General features: G+C 38.6%; 1 protein-coding gene and 1 long non-coding RNA gene across 12 annotated transcripts in view; one reads left to right on the top strand and one right to left on the bottom strand.

Annotated features, from left to right (window-relative positions):
- GPC5 (glypican 5) overlaps window positions 1-26,178 on the bottom strand; it is a 1,583,243-nt gene that overhangs the window by 1,347,610 nt on the left and 209,455 nt on the right. The gene's annotated exons all lie outside the window — the stretch shown is intronic.
- LOC147361840 (uncharacterized) overlaps window positions 1,376-26,178 on the top strand; it is a 43,199-nt gene continuing 18,396 nt past the window's right edge. The window contains exon 1 of the long non-coding RNA XR_015138349.1: window positions 1,376-25,772. This is a non-coding gene — a long non-coding RNA (uncharacterized LOC147361840). The remainder of the gene's footprint in view (window positions 25,773-26,178) is intronic.

Raw genomic sequence — 26,178 nt, 5'->3', positions numbered from 1 at the left:
ATACTTGTTCTCCCCAGTTTTTGCTAGGATAGGTATTAATACTTGCTGGGCTTTCCTGGTGGCTCAGTGGTAAAGAATCTGCCTGTCAATGACATGAGATGGTTAGATAGCATCACTGATTCAATGGACATAATCTGAGCAAACTTTCAGAGACAGTGGAGGACAGGGAAGCCTGGCGTGCGGCAATCCACGGAGTGGCAAGGAGTCGGACAAGACTTAGCGACTGAACAAGATACTTGTTAGAATCAAGGATTTCATTGTTCAAAATTCACAGGTTTTAAATTAAACCTATAATCTGTTGTTGTTGCTGCATATATTGTCATTTTACTTTTTTTTACTTCGTTTTACTCTTGCGTGTGTGCTAAGTCACTTCAGTGGCGTCGGACTTTGTGACCCTATGGATAGTAGCTCGCTACTCTCCTCTACCCATGGGATTTCCCAGGCAAGAATACTGGAGTGTTGCCATTTCCTTCTCCAGGGGATCTTCCCGATCCAGGAATCCAACCCCTGTCTCATGTCTCCTGTATTGGCAGGCAGGTTCTTTACCGCTAGCACTACCTGGGAAACCTTCAACTTTTCCATCCCCTGAATACAGCCCACCTTTTCCCTATCAGCATATGACCAGTAGTAATAGCCTGGGATATATATCCTTCCATAGTTTCCTCACGGAGAACGCAATAGCAACCCACTCCAGTATTCTTGCCTGGAAAATCCCATGGATGGAGGAGCCTAGAAGGCTGCAGTCCACGGGGTTGCTGAGGGTCAGACACGACTAAGAGACTTCACTTTCACTTTTCACTTTCATGCATTGGAGAAGGAAATGGCAAACCACTCCAGTGTTCTTGTCTGGAGAATCCCAGGGACGGGGGAGCCTGGTGGGCTGCTGTCTTTGGGGTCGCACAGAGTCGGACACGAGTGAAGTGACTTAGCAGCAGCAGCAGTATGCTTTCCTCATGCTCAAAAAAAGTTATTATAAGGAAAAAAAGTTATATAAATCTATATGTCCCCTTTGAGTTCATTTACAATACTTTATTTTTGGGCTCCAAAATCACTGCAGATGGTGACTGCAACCATGAAATTAAAAGACGCTTACTCCTTGGAAGGAAAGTTATGACCAACCTAGATAGCATATTGAAACGCAGAGATATTACTTTGCCAACAAAGGTCCGTCTAGTCAAGGCTATGGTTTTTCCAGTGGTCATGTATGGATGTAAGAGTTGGACTGTGAAGAAAGCTGAGCACCGAAGAATTGATGCTTTTGAACTGTGGTGTTGGAGAAGACTCTTGAGAGTCCCTTGGACTGCAAGGAGATCCAACCAGTCCATTCTGAAGGAGATCAGCCCTGGGATTTCTTTGGAAGGAATGATGTTAAAGCTCAAACTCCAGTACTTTGGCCACCTGATGCAAAGAGTTGACTCACTGGAAAAGACTCTGATGCTGGGAGGAATTGGGGGTATGAGGAGAAGGGGATGACAGAGGATGAGATGGCTGGATGGCATCACTGACTCGATGGACGTGAGTTTGAGTGAACACCGGGAGTTGGTGATGGACATGGAGGCCTGGCGTGCTGCAATTCATGGGGTCGCAAAGAGTGGGACACGACTGAGCCATTGAACTGAACTGAACTGAACTGACAGTGTTTCCTTAAGCCATTAATCTCTTCCATCTGGGTAGCTTTATTTACATATTTCTAAGTATGTATAATACCATTCTCTTTTTCCTATTCTTCAATAATGTTTTATTGATTTTCTTGAAAACTCAAAGAAACTTTTGCTTTTTTTTATGCTTCCTATTTCATTTTTATTATAGGACTTAAGGTTAGTATTTCCTGTTACCAATTTTACCTTTGTTCTTGTTGTTTTACTTTTAATTTAAAAAATATTATAAAGATCCCATTTTTGGATAGCTGACTAAAGTTATTCCTTAAACAGAGTTTTACTGAGGCTATTTGGTTTTATAAAGTATTCAACTTTACAACGTTTTCAAAATTATTCATACATTATTTTAGTCTTAGTTTCTATTTTGATCTGTAATTAATTTAGTAGTGCAGTTCTTAATTTCCCATCAGAGAGGAGACTCTGGTCTCCCTTTTCATCATTAATTTTATTTTAACCCAATACAAAATGCATCTTATAAAGTTCTACCTTTTTACTAATTTTCCTCATTGTCAAGTATATGGTTAACTATAAATATTTCATAGATAAATAAAACAATATTTCTATTTGAAAGTATGAGTTTGTATATATAGCTTTTATATGATGTTTATTGATATCATTCAGATCCTCTATGTCCTTAATTATATTTTCTATTAAATCTGACTCCAAAAAAGGCATATTAATATCTCCCACATAACTGTATTTATCTCAAGCTCTCCCTGGAGTTTTAATAGCTGTATGTATTTAATAGCTGTATGTATTTAACTATGCTGTCTGATGTATCCAGATTTGTGACAACTACATTAAAAAATATATATATAAGCATTTTACTATGACATTGTACAGGATACAGGGATTAAGACCATCCCCAAGAAAAAGAAATGCAAAAAAACAAAATGGCTGTCTGGGGAGGCCTTACAAATACCTTCTTCTCTATGAAAAGAAGAGAAGCGAAAAGCAAAGGAGAAAAGGAAAGATATAAGCATCTGAATGCAGAGTTTCAAAGAATAGCAAGGAGAGATAGTAAAGCCTTCCTCAGCGATCAATGCAAAGAAATAGAGGAAAACAACAGAATGGGAAAGACTAGAGATCTCTTCAAGAAAATTAGAGATACCAAGGGAACATTTCATGCAAAGATGGGCACAATAAAGGACAGAAATGGTATGGACCTAACAGAAGCAAAAGATATTAAGAAGAGGTGGCAAGAATACACAGAACTGTACAAAAAGACCTTCATGACCAAGATAATCTTGATGGTGTGATCACTCACCTAGAGTCAGACATCCTAGAATGTGAAGTCAAGTGCGCCTTAGAAAGCATCAGTATGAACAAAGCTAGTGGAGGTGATAGAATTCCAGTTGAGCTATTTCAAATCTTGAAAGATGATGTGAAAGTGCTGCACTCAATATGCCAGCAAATTTGGAAAATGCAGCAGTGGCCACAGGACTGGAAAAGGTCAGTTTTCATTCCAATCCCAAAGAAAGGCAATGCCAAAGAATGCTCAAACTACCACACAATTGCACTCATCTCACACACTAGTAAAGTAATGTTCAAAATTCTCCAAGGCAGGCTTCAACAATACGTGAATCGTGAACTTCCAGATGTTCAAGCTGGTTTCAGAAAATGCAGAGGAACCAGAGATCAAATTGCCAACATCCACTGGATCATGGAAAAAGTAAGAGATTTCCAGAAACATATCTACTTCTGCTTTATTGACTATGCCAAAGCCTTTGACTGTGTGGATCACAATAAACTGGAAAATTCTGAAAGAGATGGGAATACCAGACCACCTGACCTGCCTCTTAAGAAACCTGTATGCAGGTCAGGAACTGGACATGGAACAACAGACTGGTTCCAAATAGAAAAAGGAGTACGTCAGGCTGTATATTGTCACCCTGCTTATTTAACTTACAGGCAGAATACATCATGAGAAATACTGAGCTGGAAGAAGCACAAGCTGGGATCAAGACTGCCGGGAGAAATATCAATAACCTCAGATATGCAGATGACACCACCCTTATGGCAGAAAGTGAAGAGGAACTCAAAAGCCTCTTGATGAAAGTGAAAGAGGAGAGTGAAAAGTTGGCTTAAAGCTCAACATTCAGAAAACGAAGATCATGGCATCCGGTCCCATCACTTCATGGGAAATAGATTGGAAAACAGTGGAAACAGTGTCAGACTTTATTTTTTGGGGCTCCAAATACACTGCAGATGGTGATTGCATGAAATTAAAAGACACTTAGTCTTTGGAAGGAAAGTTATGACCAACCTAGATAGCATATTCAAAAGCAGAGACATTACTTTGCTAACAAAGGTCCGTCTAGTCAAGGCTATGGTTTTTCCAGTGGTCATGTATGGATGTGAAAGTTGGACTGTGAAGAAAGCTGAGCACCGAAGAATTGATGCTTCTGAACTGTGGTGTTGGAGAAGACTCTTGAGAGTCCCTTGGACTGCAAGGAGATCCAACCATTCCATTCTAAAGGAGATCAGTCCTGGGTGTTCACTGGAAGGACTGATGCTAAAGCTGAAACTCCAATACTTTGGCCACCTCGTGCAAAGAGCTGACTCATTGGAAAAGACCCTGTTGCTGGGAGGGATTGGGGGCAGGAGAAGAAAGGGATGACAGAGGATGAGATGGCTAGATCACATCACAGATTCGATGGACCTGAGTTTGAATGAACTCCAGGAGTTGGTGGACAGGGAAGCCTGGCATGCTGCAACTCATGGGGTCACAAAAAGTAGGACACAACTGAGCGACTGAACTGAACTGAATGGTGGTGCTAGTGGTAAAAAGCCTGCCTGCCAATGCAGGACATGTAAGAGACATGGGACAGATCCCTGGGTCAGGAAGATTCCCTGGAGAAGGGCATGGCAACCTCACTCCAGTATTCTTGCCTGGAGAATCCCATGGACAGAGGAGCCTGGTGGGCTACAGTCTATGTGGTTGCAAAGAGTTGGACACAACTGAAACACCTTAGCAAGGAACGTTTCTCTATCAGTATATATAATGTTCCTTATACATCAGTTACGTGCTTTTGACCACTTTATCTGATAATCATACCGCTACTCTTGTGTTTCTCATAAACAGCATACATTGGGGGTAGATTTTGACAGTTTCCCCATTTTAATAAGAGACAGATTTCACCCAGTTCACCTTTAGTGTAACAATCAATAGAATTATTTACTTAATTATTTCAGTTTATATTTCCTTTAAAAAAATTCTTCCCTGTGCCAATATTTTGCTGATATGATCAAACTGCAAATCTTTCATTCTTGCTTGCTTATGGATTTGAAAATTCCACTCCACTTTACTAGTTTATTTATTTAGTATATTTTTCCTTTACTGCCATTTACAATAAAATATTTATCAATTATAAAAAAGCATGATGCTTCTTATCTATTAGGACAATATATTCCTCTGCTGCTACCAAATCCAACCCCTATAAGATAAAACATTTATAATACTTTTACCTCCCATTCTTTCTCCTCCCAAATTAGACAGTATAGGCTCCTCATTACCAGTAAGTTATAAAAATGAACCAAAGGTGGCCCCAGTGTATTGCTGCTAGATTATTTGCTTCTGCACAGCAGGCTAGTACTGTTAGCTCAAAAGTCTACCAATGCCCAAACTCAAAATTTTACACATCAACCAAATATGCAGACTTTTAGTCATTCACAGCATGCCTGTGATGCATACCCCATGACACTATAACCAACAACTGTTAGCCAAAGATAAGACAAACTTCGGGGGCTAGAAAAGACTCCGAATTGCTGCTTCCCAATGGGGTTCTCTGACCTAGAAACTCTCTGACAGCCTCCCTGGTGTTATCACCTGCACATATAACTCCCCTCTCCCACAGGGGTTCCCTTGCCCTCTTCCCCTTCTGGGTGTTGCCCTGCACCATTGTCTCAGAAGACCTCCTGTTCTGAGGGACATTCCCTTACTTGTAAATCAGTCCGACTGCCACCCATATAGAGCTTGAGTGCTACTGCCACATCATGATCATATATTTTTTTTTTTTTAGTTTTTTTTTTTCTAATTTTATTTTATTTTTAAACTTTACATAATTGTATTAGTTTTGCCAAATATCAAAGTGAATCCACCACAGGTATACATGTGTTCCCCATCCTGAACCCTCCTCCCTCCTCCCTCCCCATACCATCCCTCTGGGTCGTCCCAGTGCACTAGCCCCAAGCATCCAGTATCGTGCATCGAACCTGATCATATATTTTTTCTTGATCATCTCCCAAAGCCCTGAACTCATTACAAAACTCTCACATTTAGCTTACTCATTATCGTAAATATAATAACTTTCTTTTGATGTATTTTCCTTTTCAATAATCATATCTAGCATTGAAATAATACACATCCCTTCATCCTATTAAGTATACATAGAGGTAGATGATAAATAGATATCATCTGTTTAGGTACACAAAGAGATGACAGATAGATGGAAAGATTGATAAATTTGGTTACTCACCACTGTGTATTCTCATCTCCTTCTTTTCCAATTTGAAGGTCTGATATATTATATTTTGTTGGAGTACATGCTCAAACAAATATCCCCCATGAAATACATAAGTGATACAGTTTAGAATTATTGAATATTCATAACACTTTATCCTATCCACCATGAACCTAGGAAATCAGTTATATCTTAAGTGGGTATTAAAGTCCTGTACTACAGTGCTTTTATCTCTGTAACCTATAATAGTCTTTCAAACTTCAATATTGGAAATGAAGATTGAAATCTCTATGGCCTTTCTCATTTTGTAAATATATTCTTTCAGCCTACAAGATTGTATAATTTATCCTAAGCATTAAAGTTCAGAAATTTTATCAGAATTTACTGAGATTTGTGTCTTTTCTCCTCTATCATACCTAAAATTTGTGAAGATTTTCCTCTAGCTTTTGGGCTTCCCTGGTGGCTCAGAGGTTAAAGCATCTGCCTCCAATGTGGGAGACCCAGGTTCGATCCCTGGGTCAGGAAGATCCCCTGGAGAAGGAAATGGTAACCCACTCCAGTATTCTTGCCTGGAGAATCCCATGGACAGAGAAGCCTGGTAGGCTACAGTCCATGGGGTTGCAAAGAGTCAGACATGACTGAGTGACTTCACTTTCACTTTCACTTTCTTTATTGACATACAATTGGCAAATGAAATTGGACATATTAAAGGTTACAACATGATGTTTTTGTATACATATACATTGTGCAATGTGTACCACATCAAGCTAATTAGCACTTCTATTACCTGTTACCTCTTTTTCTTGTGTAGTGAGAATATTTAATATCTACTCTTACAGCAAATTTCAATTATGCAATAGAGTATTAATAACCATAGTCATCATGCTCTATATTAGGTTTCCAAAACATATTCATTATATATCTATAACTTTGAACCCTTTGATCAACATCCCCCCATTTTATCCAGCCCCTGTTCCCTAAGTAAGTAAAGTCACTCAGTCATGTCTAACTCTTTGCGACCTCATGGATGGTAGACTACCAGGCTCCTCTGTCAACAGGATTTTCCAGGCAAGAGTACTGGATGGGTTGCCATTTCTTTCTCCAGGGGATCTTCTCAACCCAGAGATCAAACCCGGGTCTCCAGCATTGCAGGCAGACGCTTTACAGTCTCAGCCACCAGGGAAGCCTAGACTTCTGTTAACTACTCTTCTACTATCTGATTCTATCGGTTTGATATTTTTAGACTCCACATGAAAGATATGCAGTATGTGTCTTTCTGCGTCCAGCTTATTTCACTCTAACATAATGTCACTCCGGTTCATTCATGTTATCACAAATTGCAGGATTTCCTTCTTTTTTATCTCTGAATAATATTGCATTGTATGTATATACCACATTTTCTTTTTTCATTCATCCATCAATAGATTCTTAGGTTGTTTCCATATCTTGGCTATTGTGAATAATACTGAAATTAACATGGAATGCAGTTATCTGTTAAGAACAGTGATTTTGCTTCCTTTGCATATACATCCAGAAATGGGATTTTAAATCTACAGATTCAAGAATTCAAATCAGGGACTTTCCTGGCTGTCCAGTGATCGGGGCACCTATTTCCATCCCTGGTCAGGGAACTACAATTACACATGCCACCATGATGCAGCCAAAAACAAAACAAAACTCAACTATTTCAAAAAATTATTGACTCCCTTATATCTAAATTTTTTTCTTTTCTATGACTCCTAATATTTACACATTCAGTTCAGTTCAGTCACTCAGTCATGTCCAACTCTTTGTGACCCCATGGACTGTAGCACGCCAGGCCTCCCTATCCATCACCAACTCTTGGAGTTTACTTAAACTCATGTCCATTGAGTCGGTGATGCCACCCAACCATCTCATCTTCTGTTGTCCCCTTCTCCTCCTGCCTTCAATCTTTCCCAGCATCAGGGTATTTTCAAATGAGTCAGCTCTTAGCATCAGGTGGCCAAGTATTGGCGTTTCAGCTTCAACATCAGTTTTTCCAATGAATATTCAAGGACTGATTTCCTTTAGGATTCACTGGTTGGATCTTCTTGCAGTCCAAGGGACTCTCAAGAGTCTTCTCTAACACCACAGTTCAAAAGCATCGATTCTTTAGCACTCAGCTTTCTTTATAGTCCAATTCTCACATCCATACATGACTACTGGAAAAACCATAGCCTTGACTAGACAGATCTTTGTTGGCAAAGTAATGTCTCTGCTTTTTAATATGCTGTCTACATTGGTAATAACTTTCCTTCCAAGAAGTAAGCATCTTTTAATTTCATGGCTACAATCACCATCTGCAGTGATTTTGAAGCCCCCAAAAATAAAGTTTGCCACTGTTTCCACATCTATTTGCCATGAAGTGATCGGACCGGATGCCATAATCTTAGTTTACTGAATGTTGAAATTTAGGTCAACTTTTTCACTCTCCTCTTTTACTTTCATCATGAGACTCTTTAGTTCTACTTCGATTTCTACCATAAGGGTGATGTCACCTGTATATCTGAGGTTATTGATATTCCTCCCGGCAATCTTGATTCCAGCTTGTGCTTCAACCAGCCCAGCATTTCACAAGATGTACTCTGCATATAGGTTAAATAAGCAGGGGGACAATATACAGCCTTGACGTACTTCTTTTCCTATTTGGAACCAGTCTGTTGTTCCATGTCCAGTTCTAACTGTTGCTTCCTGACCTGCATACAGGTTTCTCAAGAGGCAGGTCAGGTGGTCTGGTATTCCCATCTCTTTCAGAATTTTCCACAGTTTGTTGTGATCCACACAAAGGCTTTGGCATAGTCAATAAAACAGAAACAGATGTTTTTCTGGAACTCTTTTGTTTTTTCAATGATCCAGCAGATGCTGGCAATTAGATCTCTGGTTCCTCTGCCTTTTCTAAAACCAGCTTGAACATATGGAAGTTCATGGTTCATGTATTGCTGAAGTCTGCCTTGGAGAATTTTGAGCATTACTTTACTAGCATGTGAGATGAGTGGAATTGTGTGGTAGTTTGAGCATTCTTTGGCATTGCCTTTCTTTGGAATTTGAATGAAAACTTACCTTTTCCAGACCTGTGGCCACTGCTGTATTTTCCAAATTTGCTGGCATATTGAGTGCAGCACTTTCACAGCATCATCTTTCAGGATTTGAAATAGCTCAACTGGAATTCCATCACCTCCACTATCTTTGTTCATAGTGATGCTTCTTAAGGCCCACTTGACTTCACATTCCAGGATGTCTGATTTTGGGTGAGTGATCATACCATCATGATTATCTGGGTTGTGAAGATCCTTTTTGTACAGTTCTTCTGTGTATTCTTGCCACCTCTTCTTAATATCTTCTGCTTCTGTTAGGCCCATACGAGTTCTGTCCTTTATTGAGCCCATCTTTGCATGAAATGTTCCCTTGATATCTCTGATTTTCTTGAAGAGATCTCTAGTCTTTCCCATTCTATTGTTTTCCTCTATTTCTTTGCATTGTTCACTGAGAAAGGCTTTCTTATCTCTCCTTGCTATTCTTTGGAACTCTGCATTCAAATGGGTATATCTTTCCTTTTCTCCTTTGCTTTTCATGTCTCTTCTTTTCACAGCTATTTTTAAGGCCTACCCAGACAGCCATTTTGCTTTTTTGCATTTCTTTTCCATGGGGATGGTCTTGATCCCTGTCTCCTGTAAAATGTCACAAACCTCCATCCATAGTTCATCAGGCACTCTATCAGATCTAATCCATTAAATCTATTTCTCACATCCACTGTATAATCATAAGAGATATGACTTAGGTCATACCTGAATGGTCTAGTGGTCTCCCCTACTTTCTTTCATAGTCTCCAAAGGAGTCCAAAATGCAATACTTGAATGCAATCTCAAAAACGACAGAATGATCTCTGTTCATTTCCAAGGCTAACCATTCAACATCACAGTAATCCAAGTCTATGCCCTGACCAGTAATGCTGAAGAAGCTGAAGTTGAACAGTTCTATGAAGACCTAAAAGACCTTCTAGAACTAACACCCAAAAAAGATGTCCTTTTCATTATAGGGGACTGGAATGCAAAAGTAGGAAGTCAAGAAATACCTGGAGTAACAGGCAAATTTGGCCTTGGAATATGGAATGAAGCAGGGAATAAGCTAACAGAGTGTTGCCAAGAAAATGCACTGGTCATAGCAAATACCATCTTCCAACACCAGAGAAGACTCTACACATGGACATCACCAGATAGTCAACACTAAAATCAGATTGATTATATTCTTTGCAGCCAAAGGTGGAGAAACTCTATACAGTCAGCAAAAACAAGAGCGGGAGCTGACGGTGGCTCAGATCATGAACTCCTTATTACCAAATTCAGATTTAAATGTACACATTAGGTCTCCTAATCTACCCTTCATGTTTGTTTTATTTAGCTTCCTAATTCTCAACATTTTATATTTTTGTTCAGAGTTGTAAGTTAGTTATTTCACTATGTCATGCTGGCCATTAATTATGATCTCAAACTGGCCACCTTCTCCTTCAATTTATCTCCTGAATATTTAATTTCTTTTTAAAAAATTTCAGGACTTTTTTGGGTTTTTGTCTATATGATTTCCTTAAATTCTCATGCAGAGAAAGAGGTAGTAATGGAAATACAGAGGAATATAATGAAGAGAGTACTTCTATTCCAGCATCTCTATTTTGCTAGGATTGTCACCTTGGGCTATTCAGATTTTTCTCTGTATTCTCGAATCCCTTCTGCACTGATTTTCTTTTCCCCAGCCTACTCATGGGCCACAGGGCATGTAAAGAACAGCAATAATCTGATGTATTTGGTATTGGAAAATCAATACCCTTTCTAGGTATCTGAAAGAAGCTTCTTCTCTGCTGGTCTCCTTCATTGCAAAAGCTGACAAAGACTTGAGAAGTATTAAGTAATTCAACAAAGATCCTACAGATAGTACATGGAACAGCTGTAGTAAGAATGAGATTTCTTTTCTTTCCATTTTTTTTTGCAAAGTTATTATAATTTCCTCTACTAAAACATCCAGTTTTTTGCAATTAGATGGTATCAACATTTTTTGCAATTAGATGGTATCAACAATAATGAGCCCATTTTCCACACTTACATAAATGCAATTAGCATTGCCTCTTCAACTAGAATTTGGTTGCTTTGTAAGGAAATAGTTCAGGATGTGAGTAGGTGACAGAGAGGTAAGAGCTATGAACCTGGAAAGGGGAGTGGCTGAAGGGAAGAAATGAAGAGAGTCATAGGGAGGCCTCCCTGAGAGCCAGGTTAGTGAAACTCAAGATGACAGCAGGTAGGCCTAACTCTCATCACACTATGAGCATATGTGTTGGGAAGGGTGGTGGTTATATGTACCTTGAGCTTTATTGATATCCCCTCTCTACTCTTGGGCTTCCCAGGTAGCACAGTGGTAAAGAATCTGCCTGCCAATGCAGGAGACACAAGAGACACAGTTTCAATCCTTGGCTCAGGAAGATCCTCTGAAGAAGGAAATGGCAAACCACTCTAGTATTCTTGCCTGGGAAATCCCATGGACAGAGGAGCCTGCTGGGCTACAGTCCATGGGGTCACAAAGAGTCTGACAGGACTGAGCACGTGTTCACACGTGCGTGCACGTGCACTCACACACACACACACTCCACTCTTAGGGGAAAAGGAGTGCAGTGATCAAGAGGGTGGAGTCAGACAGGCTGGTAGCCTCAGCCAAGGCTAGCCAGCTTTTTCACTCTCAAGGGCCTGTAACTTGTATTATACACTATATAAACATGCTCAGGTTGTCCACTGTACTGAGAGCTTTCTAAAGCACAAAAGCCTATCACACAAGAGAGATGCCTGAAGATCCCACTTAGCCCACATGCTGCTGTGCAACACATCAGCTTTTTGGATTATTTAACACTACATTAGAATCAATTCCTGTTTCTTAACATTTATAAGAAAAAAATTCATTCAATCTATGTTTAAACTTATTCATAACTGTTTGTCAACATTCTGACCAGGGAACAGACATCAGAATCCTAAAACAGAATGCCCGAGCGAAAACCAACATAGTAAGTGTACTGTGCGTGCATGATTGGTTGTGTTGGACTCTTTGCAGCCCCATGAACTAAAGCCCATGAGGCTTCTCTGATCATGGGATTTCCTGGGGAAGATTACTGGACTGGGTTGCCATTTCCTCCTCCAGGGGATCTTCCCAAAACAGCAATCGAACCCATGTCTCTTGCATTGCAGGTGGAATATTTACCATGAGCTCCCTGGGAAGTCCACAGTAAATGCACTGCCTACCATATGAAGAGTCTTAGAAAATTTTCACATACTTTGAATAACCAATGCCACCCGTCTATCTTTTGAAAGTATTGAACACATACACATGATGATTAATCTCAGACAATATATTAAATAATAAGCAACTGATAAATTATGGCACACCAATATGATAAGATGCCACTCCCCAATTAAAATGAACATTAGGGCACTTAATTAGATGTGAAAATAGCAGGCATGGGAAAATCCACAGATTCACATACATCTTGCTTTCTCCTCTGTTCACTCCATTCTCAGACAAGCTCTCTCCTAGTAATGGCAAGTTGGTAAAGATAATGGTCAACAACCACAGAATTTCATTTTACTCTATCAGACACAACCATGGAAAGAGAGCTTCTCTATTCAAAGAATAATTGAAAAGAAATTCAGGAAGTTCTTTGATTAACTCTAATGTGTCTCCCTGCAGCTGAATGAAAGAGAACCATGAGCTTGGCCAAGCTTTATGACATGCTCATGCCTAGCATCAAGGTTATATACTGAGATGAATGTGCTATTATCCAGTGAAAAGGACAAAGGATTGCTAGATCATATGGTAATTCTATTAATAATTTTTTAGGAATCTCCACACTGTTTTCTGAACTAAATACATCATTTTATAATTTCATCCACAGTGTACAATGATTTCAATTTCTGCACATTCTTGAAAACAGTGGTCTTTTTTTTTTTCAATAATAGTCTGATTTGAAATCAGAATCTCAAAGAGATATTAGCACTCTCATGTTCACTGTAGCATTATTCAGAGTAGCCAAGATGTGAAAACAACCTAAATGTCCATTAAAGGATGAATCAATAAAGAAAATATGGCATCAACAAAGAAATTTTATTCAGCCATAGAAAGCAGGAAATCTTGCCATTTACAACACTTAAATAAGGCTGAAACTGGAGGACAATCTGCTAAGTGAAATAAACCAGTCACAAAAGGATCAATACTACCTGATTCAGTCAGTCAGTTCAGTTGCTCAGTCATGTCTGACTCTTTGTGACCCCATGAATTGCAGCACGCTAGGCCTCCCTGTCCATTACCAACTCCCAGAGTTCACTCAGACTCACGTCCAAGTCAGTGATGCCATCCAGCCATCTCATCCTCTCTCGTCCCCTTCTCCTCCTGCCCCCAATCCCTCCCAGCATCAGGGTCTTTTCCAATGAGTCAACTCTTCGCATGAGGTGGCCAAAGTACTGGAGTTTCAGCTTTAGCATCATTCCTTCCAAAGAAATCCCAGGGCTGATCTCCTTCAGAATGGACTGGTGGGATCTCCTTGCAGTCCAAGGGACTCTCAAGAGTCTTCTCCAACACCACAGTTCAAAAGCATCAATTCGTCAGCGCTCAGCCTTCTTCACAGTCCAACTCTCACACCCATACATCACCACAGGAAAAACCATAGCCTTAACTAGACAGACCTTGTTGGCAAAGTAATGTCTCTGCTTTTGAATATGCTATCTAGGTTGGTCATAACTTGCCTTCCAAGGAGTAAGCCTCTTTTAATTTCATGGTTGCAGTCACCATCTGCAGTGATTTTGGAGCCCCAAAAAATAAAGTCTGACACTGTTTCCACTGTTTACACTTATATAAATTATCCAAAATAGTCAAACTCATAGAAGCAGAGAGTAGAATGATGCTTGCAAGGGATGGGGTGCAGAACATGGGGAGCTGCCACTGAGATCAAGTTTCAGTAATGCAAGGCAAATTCTAAAGATCGGCTGTACAACATTGTGTCTGTGGTTAACAATATTGTACTGTATTCCTAAAAAGCTATTAAGAGGGTAGATTTTGTGTTATGTGTTCTTACCACAATAAAATAAAAATTTTAAAGATATAGCCAAAAGCCAATAAATGAAGTGGAATAAAAGCAATGGGCTTCTCTCGTAGCTCAGCTAGTAAAGAATCCACCTGCAATGCAGGAGACCCCAGTTCAATGCCTTGGCTGGGAAGATCACCTCCAGAAGGATAGGCTACCCACTCCAGTCTTCTTGGGCTTCCCTGGTGGCTCAGGCAGTAAAGAACCTGCCTGCAATGCTGGAGACCTGGGTTCAATCCCTGGGTTGGGAAGATACCCTAGAGGAGGGCATGGCAACTGACTCCAGTATTCTTGCCTGGAGAATCCCATGGACAGAGGAGCCTGGAGAACTGCAGTCCATGTGGTCACAAAGAGTCAGACACGACTGAGCAGTTAAGCACACACACACGTAAAAGCCATATGGATGTGGGACAAATAGCAGATTTTCAATATTTTATGGAGAAAATGTTTATACTCAGCCCGTAAAAACTTCCTATTGGACAAACTACACTTTATGTTTGCCGGTTTTAACTGAGGTTCCTTCTAACTAACATGGTAAGTCAGATATGGTGGAATTATGTGGACTACTTCCTCACACAGAAGACTTCTTTCGGATGTCATGGCAATGCTGGATGAAGATGACTCCAGCTACAGACATCTCTGCTATGTCCAACTTTTAGCCCAGACCTGTTTTTGGTCTGGAGGAGATTTCCCAGAAATGTCCAACTACAGACATCTCTGCTATGTCCAGCTTTTAGTCCCAGACCTGTTATTGGAGGAGATTTCCCAGAAATGTCCAACTTTATTATTACAAGAATTTTAAGCATATATTGTCTGCCCTCCAACAATTCAGCAAACCAACCATGGGATTCAATATAGCAAAAGCCTCAAAGCAAACTAAAGTTTTGCATAGCAGTAGCCATGCCCAGTAGCCATGCCTAGGTGAAACCAATTTTAAGCTCTAGACCAATTTCATCAGCGTTGCTGCTGCTGCTGCTGCTGAGTCACTTCAGTTGTGTCCGACTCTGTGTGACCCCATAGATGGCAGCCCATCAGGATGCCCCGTCCCTGGGATTCTCCAGGCAAGAACATTGGAGTGGGTTGCCATTTCCTTCTACAATGCATGAAAGTGAAAAGTGAAAGTGAAGTCATTCAGTCGTGTCCGACCCTCAGCAACCCCATGGACTGCAGCCTTCCAGGGTCCTTCATCCATGGGATTTTCCAGGCAAGAGTACTGGAGTGGGGTGCCATTGCCTTCATCAGCATTAGCTGTAAATAATTCCAAACATTAAGTACAAAGCAAAAAGTCTTGGAAGACAAGGAAAAGTCTACAGGGCCTGACAGCCAACAGAGTTGAGACATGCAAATAAGTAGCATATTTTTGAAGAGCAGAGGGATTGTAACTAAGACCACCTTACTGTACCGGAGATGCCAATGGAGATAAATGAACATGACAACTTAGCAAAGAGAGAAGCAGAACATAAAGGTCTCCACATGATGGTAGTAAGTAAAAGTTGTAGCCCATCTTCATCAGTGTCCAAAGAGGAAACACCATGAAGTTATTTGTCATTTTAGCAAAACTCTCATCCATTAATATACATTATATCTACACTATTTTCATAAATGCAATAAAAACGAACATAAAAATATGTTCACCTCATAATTTCATTTTTCTATTGATATTAATGCCTATCTTTAGGGTGAAAGTGAAAGTAGCAAAGTCCTGTTTGACTCTTGGCGACCCCATGGACTATACAGTCCATAGAATTCTCCAGGACAGAATACTGGGGTGGGTAGTCTTTCCCTTCTCCAGAGGACCTTCCCAATCCAGGGATCAAACCCAGGTCTCCCACATTGCAGGTGGATTCTTTACCAGCTGAGCCACACGGGAAGTCCAAGAACACTGCAGTGGGTAGCCTATCTCTTCTCCAGGGAATCTTCCTGACCCAGGAATTGAACGGGGGTCTCCTGCATTGCAGGAGGATTCTTTACCAACTGAGCTATCAGGAAAGTCCAAAATATTTATGTATTTAACTGCATCAGGTCTTCATTGGGTCATGCAGGATATTTTGTTGAGGCACATGGACTCTCTAGTTATACTACGTGGGCTTTCATAGTTGCAGCAGGCTGGTTTTGTTGCTTTGCTGCATGTGGGATCTTAGTCTCCTAATCAGAGACTGAACTCATGTCCCCTGCATTGCAAGGCAGATTCTTAACCACTGCACCACCAAGGAAGTTGTCTTTAGGGCAGCTCATCATGTTCACAACTGGAGAATCTCTGAAACAGTATTATGAAATTTACTTGTCTGCTTTTGATTAAAAGTGAGAATAAATTACATGATGATTTTAGAAATGAAAGAAGCAACCCCATGGTAGTTAAAGCATGATTTGGGCCAGAAGTTTTGTAAAAATAAAGGAATAGGAAAGATGGAAGGGAAGAAATCAAGCCATTATTAAGCACCTACTCACTCAGGCACTAACTAGGTATTTTATACCTGTTACCTCAGTTAGTCCTTCTGATAACTCCTTTCAAGATATAAGCTTTAGCTCTTCCAAGAGAAAATTGAGGCCAAGAGAACTCACTTAAAAATGTGTTGTAGATTTTATGGCTACATATGAATCAGTGTGATTCGAACAAAGAAATAAATTCTATGGACATAAAGTCCTTATTGTACACATTCATACATACATATGCAAACTTTTTAAACATGTATTTATGTTAATATATACATATACACAATTGAGGAAATATTACAATAAATTGGAAAGCCTTCTCTCCTGGTTGGAGAAAACCTCCAAAGCAGAATACTTACAAGGTATTAAACTAGTAGAATTTCAGTCTTTTTATGAAGATCAGCACAACCTTGTAAAATGTTTTTGTATGTGTGACATTACCAGGTTTTAGATTTTCCAGCAGTTAAATTATGGGGTGATCCCCACAAGTCTGAATTGTTTGCTGAGAAGTAAAGTGATACTTGACTAAAAGCCATGGAACCAGTTGAAATCCTTCCCTGCAATAGAAAGTAAGTAAAAAGCCTCTTACTGGTTTCAGGACAAGGCAAATTCTAATACAACAGGGAGAAAGTTGAAAATAGCAGACTCTAATTTTAGCAGCTGAAGTCAATAGTGGCTGTGGTGAGCTTTCAATTTAAGATATAATATAGTGGTTTTTACTCATTGTACAGGAGTCGAGGGTCCACTACACACAGTATTAAGTTAAACAAATATGTTTTGAACATGTTTTTGAAAGGATTAAAAATCCTTCATTTAAAAATATGTTGTCAAAAGTAACGTAATTAACCTTACTCAAACTTTTGAATTATTTTAATGGTTGATTGTGTTCTTTCAAAACAATACAGCTCATAATTAATTTCCCTTATACTAAGTTATCTGTAATATTCTAATGGTTTTTTAGAAGTTTAAGTATTTTTTTTTCTAAGTAAGTTACTTCTCTCCTCTTTATACTACACATTGAATATTACAAATAATAGCTAAAACTCTATTAGGAGAAGAATGCTGAATTTGTTTTCTTATTTTCTGTGATCACAGTATTAGTAATAATAGTTTTTATTTATTTGTTTTATTACATACCAGATACTTTTCTATGTACTTGATAAGGATTATTAGGACTACTTCATTTAAAGCCACAACCCTGTAAATTATGCAGGAGTATCATTCTTTACAAATGAGGAAACTGAGGCTGGAAAAACTTCCATAATTTGCCTAGTGTCACATAGCTGAATGTCAAGCAGTAATGACTTCGGAACTTCAACAATGAAATTACTGTTGAAATAAAATTCTAATTGAATGAAAATAATATTGTGAGAAGATGGAAAATATGCTATTAAAATATGTAGGTAAGGTCTTGAATGTGATTGTTAAAAAGCAATAAATACTCAATATCATATACAGATATCATATACTGAGAAATTACCAAAAGCTGCCAAATTTAAATGAATCATAATGCTGATGTTCTGAATTTACATAGTATTTCATAAAATATCACTTAAAGGGAAAAAAAGCTTAAATGACTGGCAATTAAATATATGATCTGTTATTTTCAGTGCTATAATGATAGTCTTACACCTAGGGATAGACAAAATTATTAAGCTTAAATGCTTGAAAAAATGACTCAGAAATTTTAAAAAATGTGCAGAGAAACAATTTAATTCAGCAGGGAAAATTACAAGTCATAAAAATCCTTAATGAATACAAGATGGCAAAATAACCAGGTAGATACAGTGAGACAGAAATCAAATTATCTTTCTTAATGAGATAATCTGCATTTATAGTGTTATTGTTAATCTCAAATTTCCCGAGGCTTTCCCATAGTTTATCAAGCCCAGAGACATCTTTGTTGAGAAACACCGGGAAGCTCCCTATATTTCTATGCTGAATAGATTTTCTTTCTAGAATCATTTACCAAGGCTTGATCTGTTTAGTTTGAAAAAAGGTAATCTTAAGTAACTTGTAAGAGTTTTAGTTCTTCAAAATTAAACCAACCTGATAGAAATATTTGTTGTCAAGATGCCCAGCTCCATGATGAGCTAAGAATAAGCAATTAGTTCTAGGAACTTGCTTGCCTAGAAATTGTATTCTACTTTCTTCCAAGGTATTATACCACCTTCAGTACAAGATTATTTTAATGATTAGGAAATTAGTGTGAATTTTTTTTTGTCTTTATCAGTACACATCCATATGACTGATGGATTAATTTTAGTAGCATTTCAATCAGTACTTTCTTGGAAGCGTCAAATCTTAGTAATAAACTTGATTTTCAGATTAGCTAATTTGTCTGAAAAATGTCTTTCCAGGTCAGCCTATAAACCCACCAGTTAAATACATGAAGACATTCTAGAATTATAAAGACAAGGGGAAGGGGGTAAAGTGATTAGTAATAAACATTTTAGGATGAATTAATTATTGATATTTTTCTTCAAAATGTAGTTACTCTGAAGAAATGATAAATGTAAAGAATAAAGGACAGAAAACATTGATACAGGAAACTCTCCAGGGCTCATTTTGGGAGCAGAGACCTTCCTCTACAGTGGAAAACCTAAGAATACCCATCACATCCTATAACCTCCATAATTTATGGTAATTGTCAATTCACTTGACTGGAACTCCAACTGGAACATACACTCTGTATGTGAAGAATTACAGTTCTTCAACATATGTCTTCTCCTTTCCTTCATAAATTGTGTAGCTGGTCTTATGGCCACGAAAATAAGACTCCATTTTGAATCTCCTTTAAAACTAAATGAGACAAAGTGTGATTTTTTTTTTCCTGGAATTAGGATATGAGTGAAAGTGATATGGTAAACTTTCAAGTTATACCATTTCCCGTCTTTCTCCATCCCCAGATTAGAATGTGGACACGTGGACATAAAGTCAACTACCTTGTGCCATATGCATGAAGTCCGTAACCTGGGGTTATGAGACGGTAAAGAGACTGAAAGAACCTGCATTCCTTAAAGTATTTACTCATAATCTTATGAAAGAGACAAATAAACATCTGTCTTGGCTGAGCTGAACCTGTATCTTAGTTAAAATCCTATGGGAGAATAGAGTGCTGATCAGTGTGCTGAGTTTTATATCTCCGGTGCTTCATGGTGGGTCAATAAATTAATGAAAAAATGTCTGACAAATTTAGGATGGATACATGGATAGAAAGATCAATGAGTGGTTGGATTCTGTCCTCTCCTCTCTGTCAACACTCTAGATGATGTCACCTACTCTCGTAGTTCTAGATACAATGAATCATGTTGATCATTCCCACTTGAATTTGTCCAATCCCATATATACCATACATCACAAACCTTTATATCCAAAACCTAACTGGAAATTTGGATGTCATGGTTCAAAGGTCTGCAGACTCAATATATCAAAGCTGATTTTTCCTCTTCCTCCTCCTCTTGTAGTTATTTCTGTGAAGTTGCCATAGTATAGTTCCCAAAATTTTCCATTTTTCAAAGATTTTAGGATTTTATAATTCTATAAAAGAGACTATATTACATAATTTCCCAACTAATATCCCTGCCCTAAGTGGCAAGTGAAGTGGAGATATCAGTATATCTTGAGTACAGTGTATTAGACTTGAACTTAATATAGCCCACACAACTGTCAGGTACAATTATCATGTCCATTTTATAAACAAAGAAAGAAAGAAAGTGAAGTCACTCAGTCGTGTCCGACTCTTGACAACCCCACGGACTGTAACCTACCAGATTCCTCCATCCATGGGATTTTCCAGGCAAGAATACTGGAGTGGGTTGCCATTTCCTTCTCCAGGAGACCTTCCCAACCCAGGGATTGAACCCAGGCCTCCTGCATTGTAGGCAGATGCTTTACCGTCTGAGCCACCAGGGAAGCTCATAGACAAAGAAACTGAGGTCAATAAAGAGTAAATAATTTGTCCAAAATAACCCTGTTAGTATGTGGTAGAGCTGGGATTTGAACCCAGGATTGTCTGAATACAAAGCCCAGTTTGTGCTATTGCACTTGCCATTCTGCATTGTAACTGCCTGCTTCCTCATCCACATCATCCAACAGACAGTCGTTCCCATGAGGGTTGAGCTATTATAAACATCCCCATTATTTTTTTCATATTCATTACTAACACATCAGTACACATTCAGTTAGAATCCTTTTGAAAATAACAAAGAAAATAAATGAGAATAAAATATGATCAGTTTAACATGTAAGAATATTATAAGTATCTCATCATATTGGACTGCATTTGTCTCCCTCTTTTTTACCCTGACAGGAGAGGTATTTGTGTTTACAACTCTCTAATATCCTGGGTTTTGTTTTCCTGTTTTAACCCATGGGTGTTACCACCTACTAACATCCTGCTACTGCTAAGCCACTTCAGTCGTGTCCGACTCTGTGCAACCCCATAGACGGCAGCCCACCAGGCTCTGCCGTCCCTGGGATTCTCCAGGCAAGAACACTGGAGTGGGCTGCCATTTCTTTCTCCAATGCATGAAAGTGAAAAGTGAAAGGGAAGTCGCTCGGTCGTGTCCGACCCTTCACGACCCCATGGACTGCAGGCCACCAGGCTCCTCCATTCATGGGATTTTCCAGGCAAGAGTACTGGAGTGGGGTGCCATTGCCTTCTCCCACTAACATCCTAGGTTCCCTTTTATATTTGGACATTTCACTTTCATCTCAGTACTGTTGATAGAATTAGGTAGAGCTGTACACATTTCCTTCTTCATATTTACTCGTAGAATTTGTACAACTGTAACATTTACTTTTTCTCCCAAAGCTGAATGCTGGCAATGCTGAGATGTGAGGATAGGCTCAAATGACATACAGCTTAGTGAAATCTAAGAGACTGGACTGTCCTATTGCACCTTAATGTGATGCTGCCTCCCTTCTATTGATGGTAGATTTTGTAATCTACTGTATGTATATTAATATCCAAAAAGTACTTAGAAAAGAATCAGGCATATAGTGAGGGCTAGATAAGTGTAATATATCATTCATGTTATCACAGTCACCTGGGTAAATTCTAACAACTTATGAAAGGAGATGGGCTGTCCCAGCCAGACAAGACTCTCATTGATCTCTTGTTTAGTACTCTCCACCTCTGTATGAAATAAGTTTCCAAAGTTGTAAAAAAAAATACAATAGTAAAAGCTAGAGGCAAAATGGCTAAAGAACAGGTAGGCTTCTGTTGTCAATGCAACAGCTGTCATTTAAATAGGGTTCACTAGGTGTGGCTAGAACTTAGAGAACTTTAACAGGCAAGAGATGATCAGAGTGGGTTCCCACTGCAGGCAGTGCAAGAAGTCCAGGCAGGTGGACAGGCAGCAGACCAGAGCCCAATAGAACCATCAGGAAGGAAGCACAGAGCATCAGAGAAGTCAGCAGAAGACAGTAAAGCAGACAACCTGGCTGAGGTGATGGATGCTGAGATAGTCACGGAGTATTAATCAGGATTGTTGTCACACGGACTATAGACTTGGGTGACAGTCAGGATCACAGTTCTCAAGGAATTAGATCTGATAAGGAACCACACCATGGATAAAGACACATGAGAATAATCCAGGTGCCCAGAAACTGACACTGACACATAAACCAGGAGCTTAGGCCTAAACAATGAAGAAAAGTCCTGATTGGAGTTTGTAATTAAAGAAGAGATAGCAGTAGGCTGACTTCCCGATGAACTGATAACCGAAGATTCTTTAGGTTTCTTTAACTGCAGATAAGACTGGTGAGGAATTGAACCAAGCTATGGGCAGCTAAAAGGACTTGAAGACTAAGAGGAAAGCAGGCTACATTTTATCTCCCATCCTTTCAAATCATGACCTTGGGTAAAGAATATGTGTTGTCATATGAGCCAAACAGCTTAGACCTCTCAGGGAGTTATCATAAGAACCTCACACAAACAAAGATGTTTTATAACTGCTTAGCAAAAAATTTTTACTTTCTTCTACTCGTTTTCATTTGTCAAATCTCCTCATCTACATAAATCTAAAAATCTTCAGGCTATCACTTTAAAACTCAATGTTAATATGCCCTCATTAAGGAAGCAATTTAGTTAACTAATGTCATTATATTACTGAACAATCTAACCAATTTGACAGATTTTTCATAACCACCCAGTGGGATATAGACTCCCTGGTAATTTCCAACAGACATGCTGATAGAGGGAAAAAAACAAATTTTATCAATACTGTCACTTTGAAAATCTCAAGTTCTGGAAACTAGAATTAAAAACCTCATCCCTTCACAGACTCTACCCTTCAACTGGACAAAAAAAAAATCTCAGGATGACTCAAACTTTATGCAATCCCTCTAACTCTAAATGTAAAACTCTCCACTTGCAAGAACTCCTTGCCACTTACAAGCCATTAAACAGAAAAGGCAGAAATAATTTAAGTGCCATTATTCTTTTAATTTAGAAATTTAGCATTAGCTATACTTATTCATACTTAAAGTAGTTCTGGGATGACACCAGTAATAGAAGCTTTGTTTTTATTTCATAGATGAATAAATTAAAGAAGAATTAAATGAAATCTAACAAAAGAATAAAGCTGTGCCTGTAGCAAAATGATTTAGGAAACAAAAGCAACCAGATGAGTGATTCAGACCCGGAACCACACCCACTAATGAGCTCCTGCTGGGAAGCCGGCTTGACTATAGAAGCACTGTTAGTTCTAGAGTTAATGCCTTTTCCTTAAAGGCCTACCCCTTTATTTGTCAGCAACTCAAAATATAAGATATAAGGAAAAAACAAACCTGACATTTAAGGAATGTGGTTAAAATGAATTATGGAAGAAAAGTGTACAAAAATAAAGTAAGCTACCTTCAGAGGCAAAAAAAAGAAAGAAAAAAATAATCCTCATGCTTATAGTTTTTCAGAATGACAGAAAGCTAATAATATTTATATCTGTGGGATGTAAAATATTGGGGGATTTAGCAATTAGATGTGCCGAGGTTTTATAATCAATTTAAAACCTGTCTTCTTACTGTTCTGAGACAATTAGAATGTATATACTGTCATTAGGTGCTGAATAAAAGTCGAACACCTTGATAACTATCCCAAAGGGTGCCTTTGTAATAAGTATTTGCTCACTTAATAATAATCACCATCAGCTGACACCATTTAATAAACATCTGCTGAATAAACATATTCCACATATGAATGCATACAGACATGTAGCTTTGAAGAATTTTGAAAAATGAGGAAATATCTTCTAATAAAGTTACAAAAAGATTCATGCTAAATTTAAAAGAATGTTTTAGTCTTTTTTAGTTTAGAAAAGAGGATCTAGCATGTAGTCAGCATTCAATAAATGATCTTTATTTGATGCATTATTTTTTGATAAGGAAAATGAAGAAACTAAGATTGTTTTATATGAGAATTCTTGCTTACAAGTCCTGGAATACATATTTTAGCTCACTAGAAGCTTTTGGTTTCTGAAATATGATGAGCTCTGCATAGCCCTCACACAGAACTCCAGAAGTCAATGACATAGTGAGAAAGGACAACCACAGAAAACAAGGAAAAATAAAAACAGGTGGAGTTTAGATCGACAATTGTTATTAATCAATATAGAACAGGGCTTGAAATATTTACAATATTTATAATACCAGGGACTCCCTGTTTTTCCATAGACAACGTAACAATAGTAGTAATGTTGTGTGGACATATGATATTTTTGCCTGGCTACAATCCCTTCATTTAGGAAGCCTTGCTTCCTCAATTTCATTATCTCACTTCCTTGCCTCAAGAGCAGGCATTTGACACAGGGCTGGCCATTCCACATAACAACATTTCTTTGGTAATATTTGTTCCAATTGGCAAGTCCTTCATATTGGATTAAGAATTTGCTATATCTTGATACGAGTTATTAAATATAATAGTTATTTTTCTAAAAAGAGGTTTAGCTGGAAGAAAATGACCATGTCTGGCATCTTCTCTGATATTTGGAGAGACATTCAGTCTGTGGAACAAAGTCAAATAAACATGGGAAAGGGGGAAAGGAATTAGAGAAGAAAGGAGAGAGGCAGAAAAGGGAGAAGGAGAAGTGGTGAGGGAATGAGAGAGGGAAAGAATGAGAATGAACGAGGATGAATGAATGTGTCCTGAGGAAACTAAGACCTAGCTCTACTTCCTAAGCCTCAGCTACTTGCTCCTCTATCTCTGATTCCAATGAGTTAAACCAAATTAATTTCCTCTCAGGTCAATGTTCCAGTGCACTCCCTCCTCTGCTTAAGTTAATTTGAGTTGAAATTCTTTCACTTACAACTGGAAAAAAAAAAAAAAAAAACTCAATAAAGATTACTTTTGCTGAGTGTATTAATCTCAGAGTTATATCTTCCCATTTTTGCTCTTCTAGGTTTTACCACCTATGGAAATAATTTTCTACATTAAATTTCCTCTTTTTGAAACAGTACTCTTTCTGTACTCCTGGCTGGACCCCATCGGATATAGTATCTGAAACTGGAGCTTGGGAAAGTGGTCTTAGAAACATACCTTTTATAACTGTCAACACAGAGATGGCAAATGAAGCTACTGAGTTGGGTGACATTCCTCAGAAAGAACATGGAAAATAACATTCAGGTGGAGAGATAATTTTAAAATAGCAAAATCAATGTGGGCTCGTTGGGTGGAGTAACAGGTTTCTTTTCATCTTGAATTCACATTGATTTTGGCCTAAAGAATGTCCAAGGCCACAGGCAGAACTATTTGATGAATGATCAAGTGGATGTGGTCTTAATCTATATAAGGCCTTGTAGCGCATGGTCCAGTAAAGAAGAGAAGCTAAGATTGATTAAGACTGAGACTGAGGTAATTCACCAGGTGGCACTAGCGGTAAAGAACCCATCTGCCAGTGCAGGAGACATAAAACCATGGGTTGGATACCTGGGTCAGGAAGATCCCCTGGAGGAGGGCCTGGCAACCTACTCCAGTACTTTTGCCTGGAGAATCCTATGGACAGAGGACCGAGGAAGGCTGCAGTCCATGGGGTTGAAAAGAGCTGGACATGACTGAGTAACTTAGCATGCCCGGACACATACGTGGTGGTAAGGCTGTCCTTAAACCACCTTCTACACCTCCCTGGGTCTAAATGCTTATCTGTAAAAAGACTTAAATAATAATACAACCATATGCTGTTTTGAACAATTTATATGATGTGATATATGAAAAAAGTCAGTCTCACAATAAATGATCAGTCCAAAGCAGCTGCTATTGTTGTTAATAATGCTATAACGTGAAGAAAAAAGAATTGTCAGACTAAAATTTTTCCTATGTATACATCATACACACACACACACACACACACATGTATATGTATATATATAAACACACACATTTTATATATAATTTTATTTACTGTTAGGTTAGTTTCCAATTAAAAACAAACTGAATTAATGATATTATGAGATCTTAGAATAAATAAAATCCCAAATCCTTTGGATAAGCTAAGTT

The sequence above is a fragment of the Bos grunniens genome, chromosome 12 (genome assembly GCF_055505025.1).
Source record: "Bos grunniens cultivar Pamir isolate PY7600 chromosome 12, Bosgru_T2T1.0, whole genome shotgun sequence".
NCBI classification, from domain to species: Eukaryota; Metazoa; Chordata; class Mammalia; order Artiodactyla; family Bovidae; genus Bos; species Bos grunniens.
The sequence above is the reverse complement of the archived record's forward strand: the minus strand, read 5'-3'. Positions and strand labels throughout refer to the sequence as shown.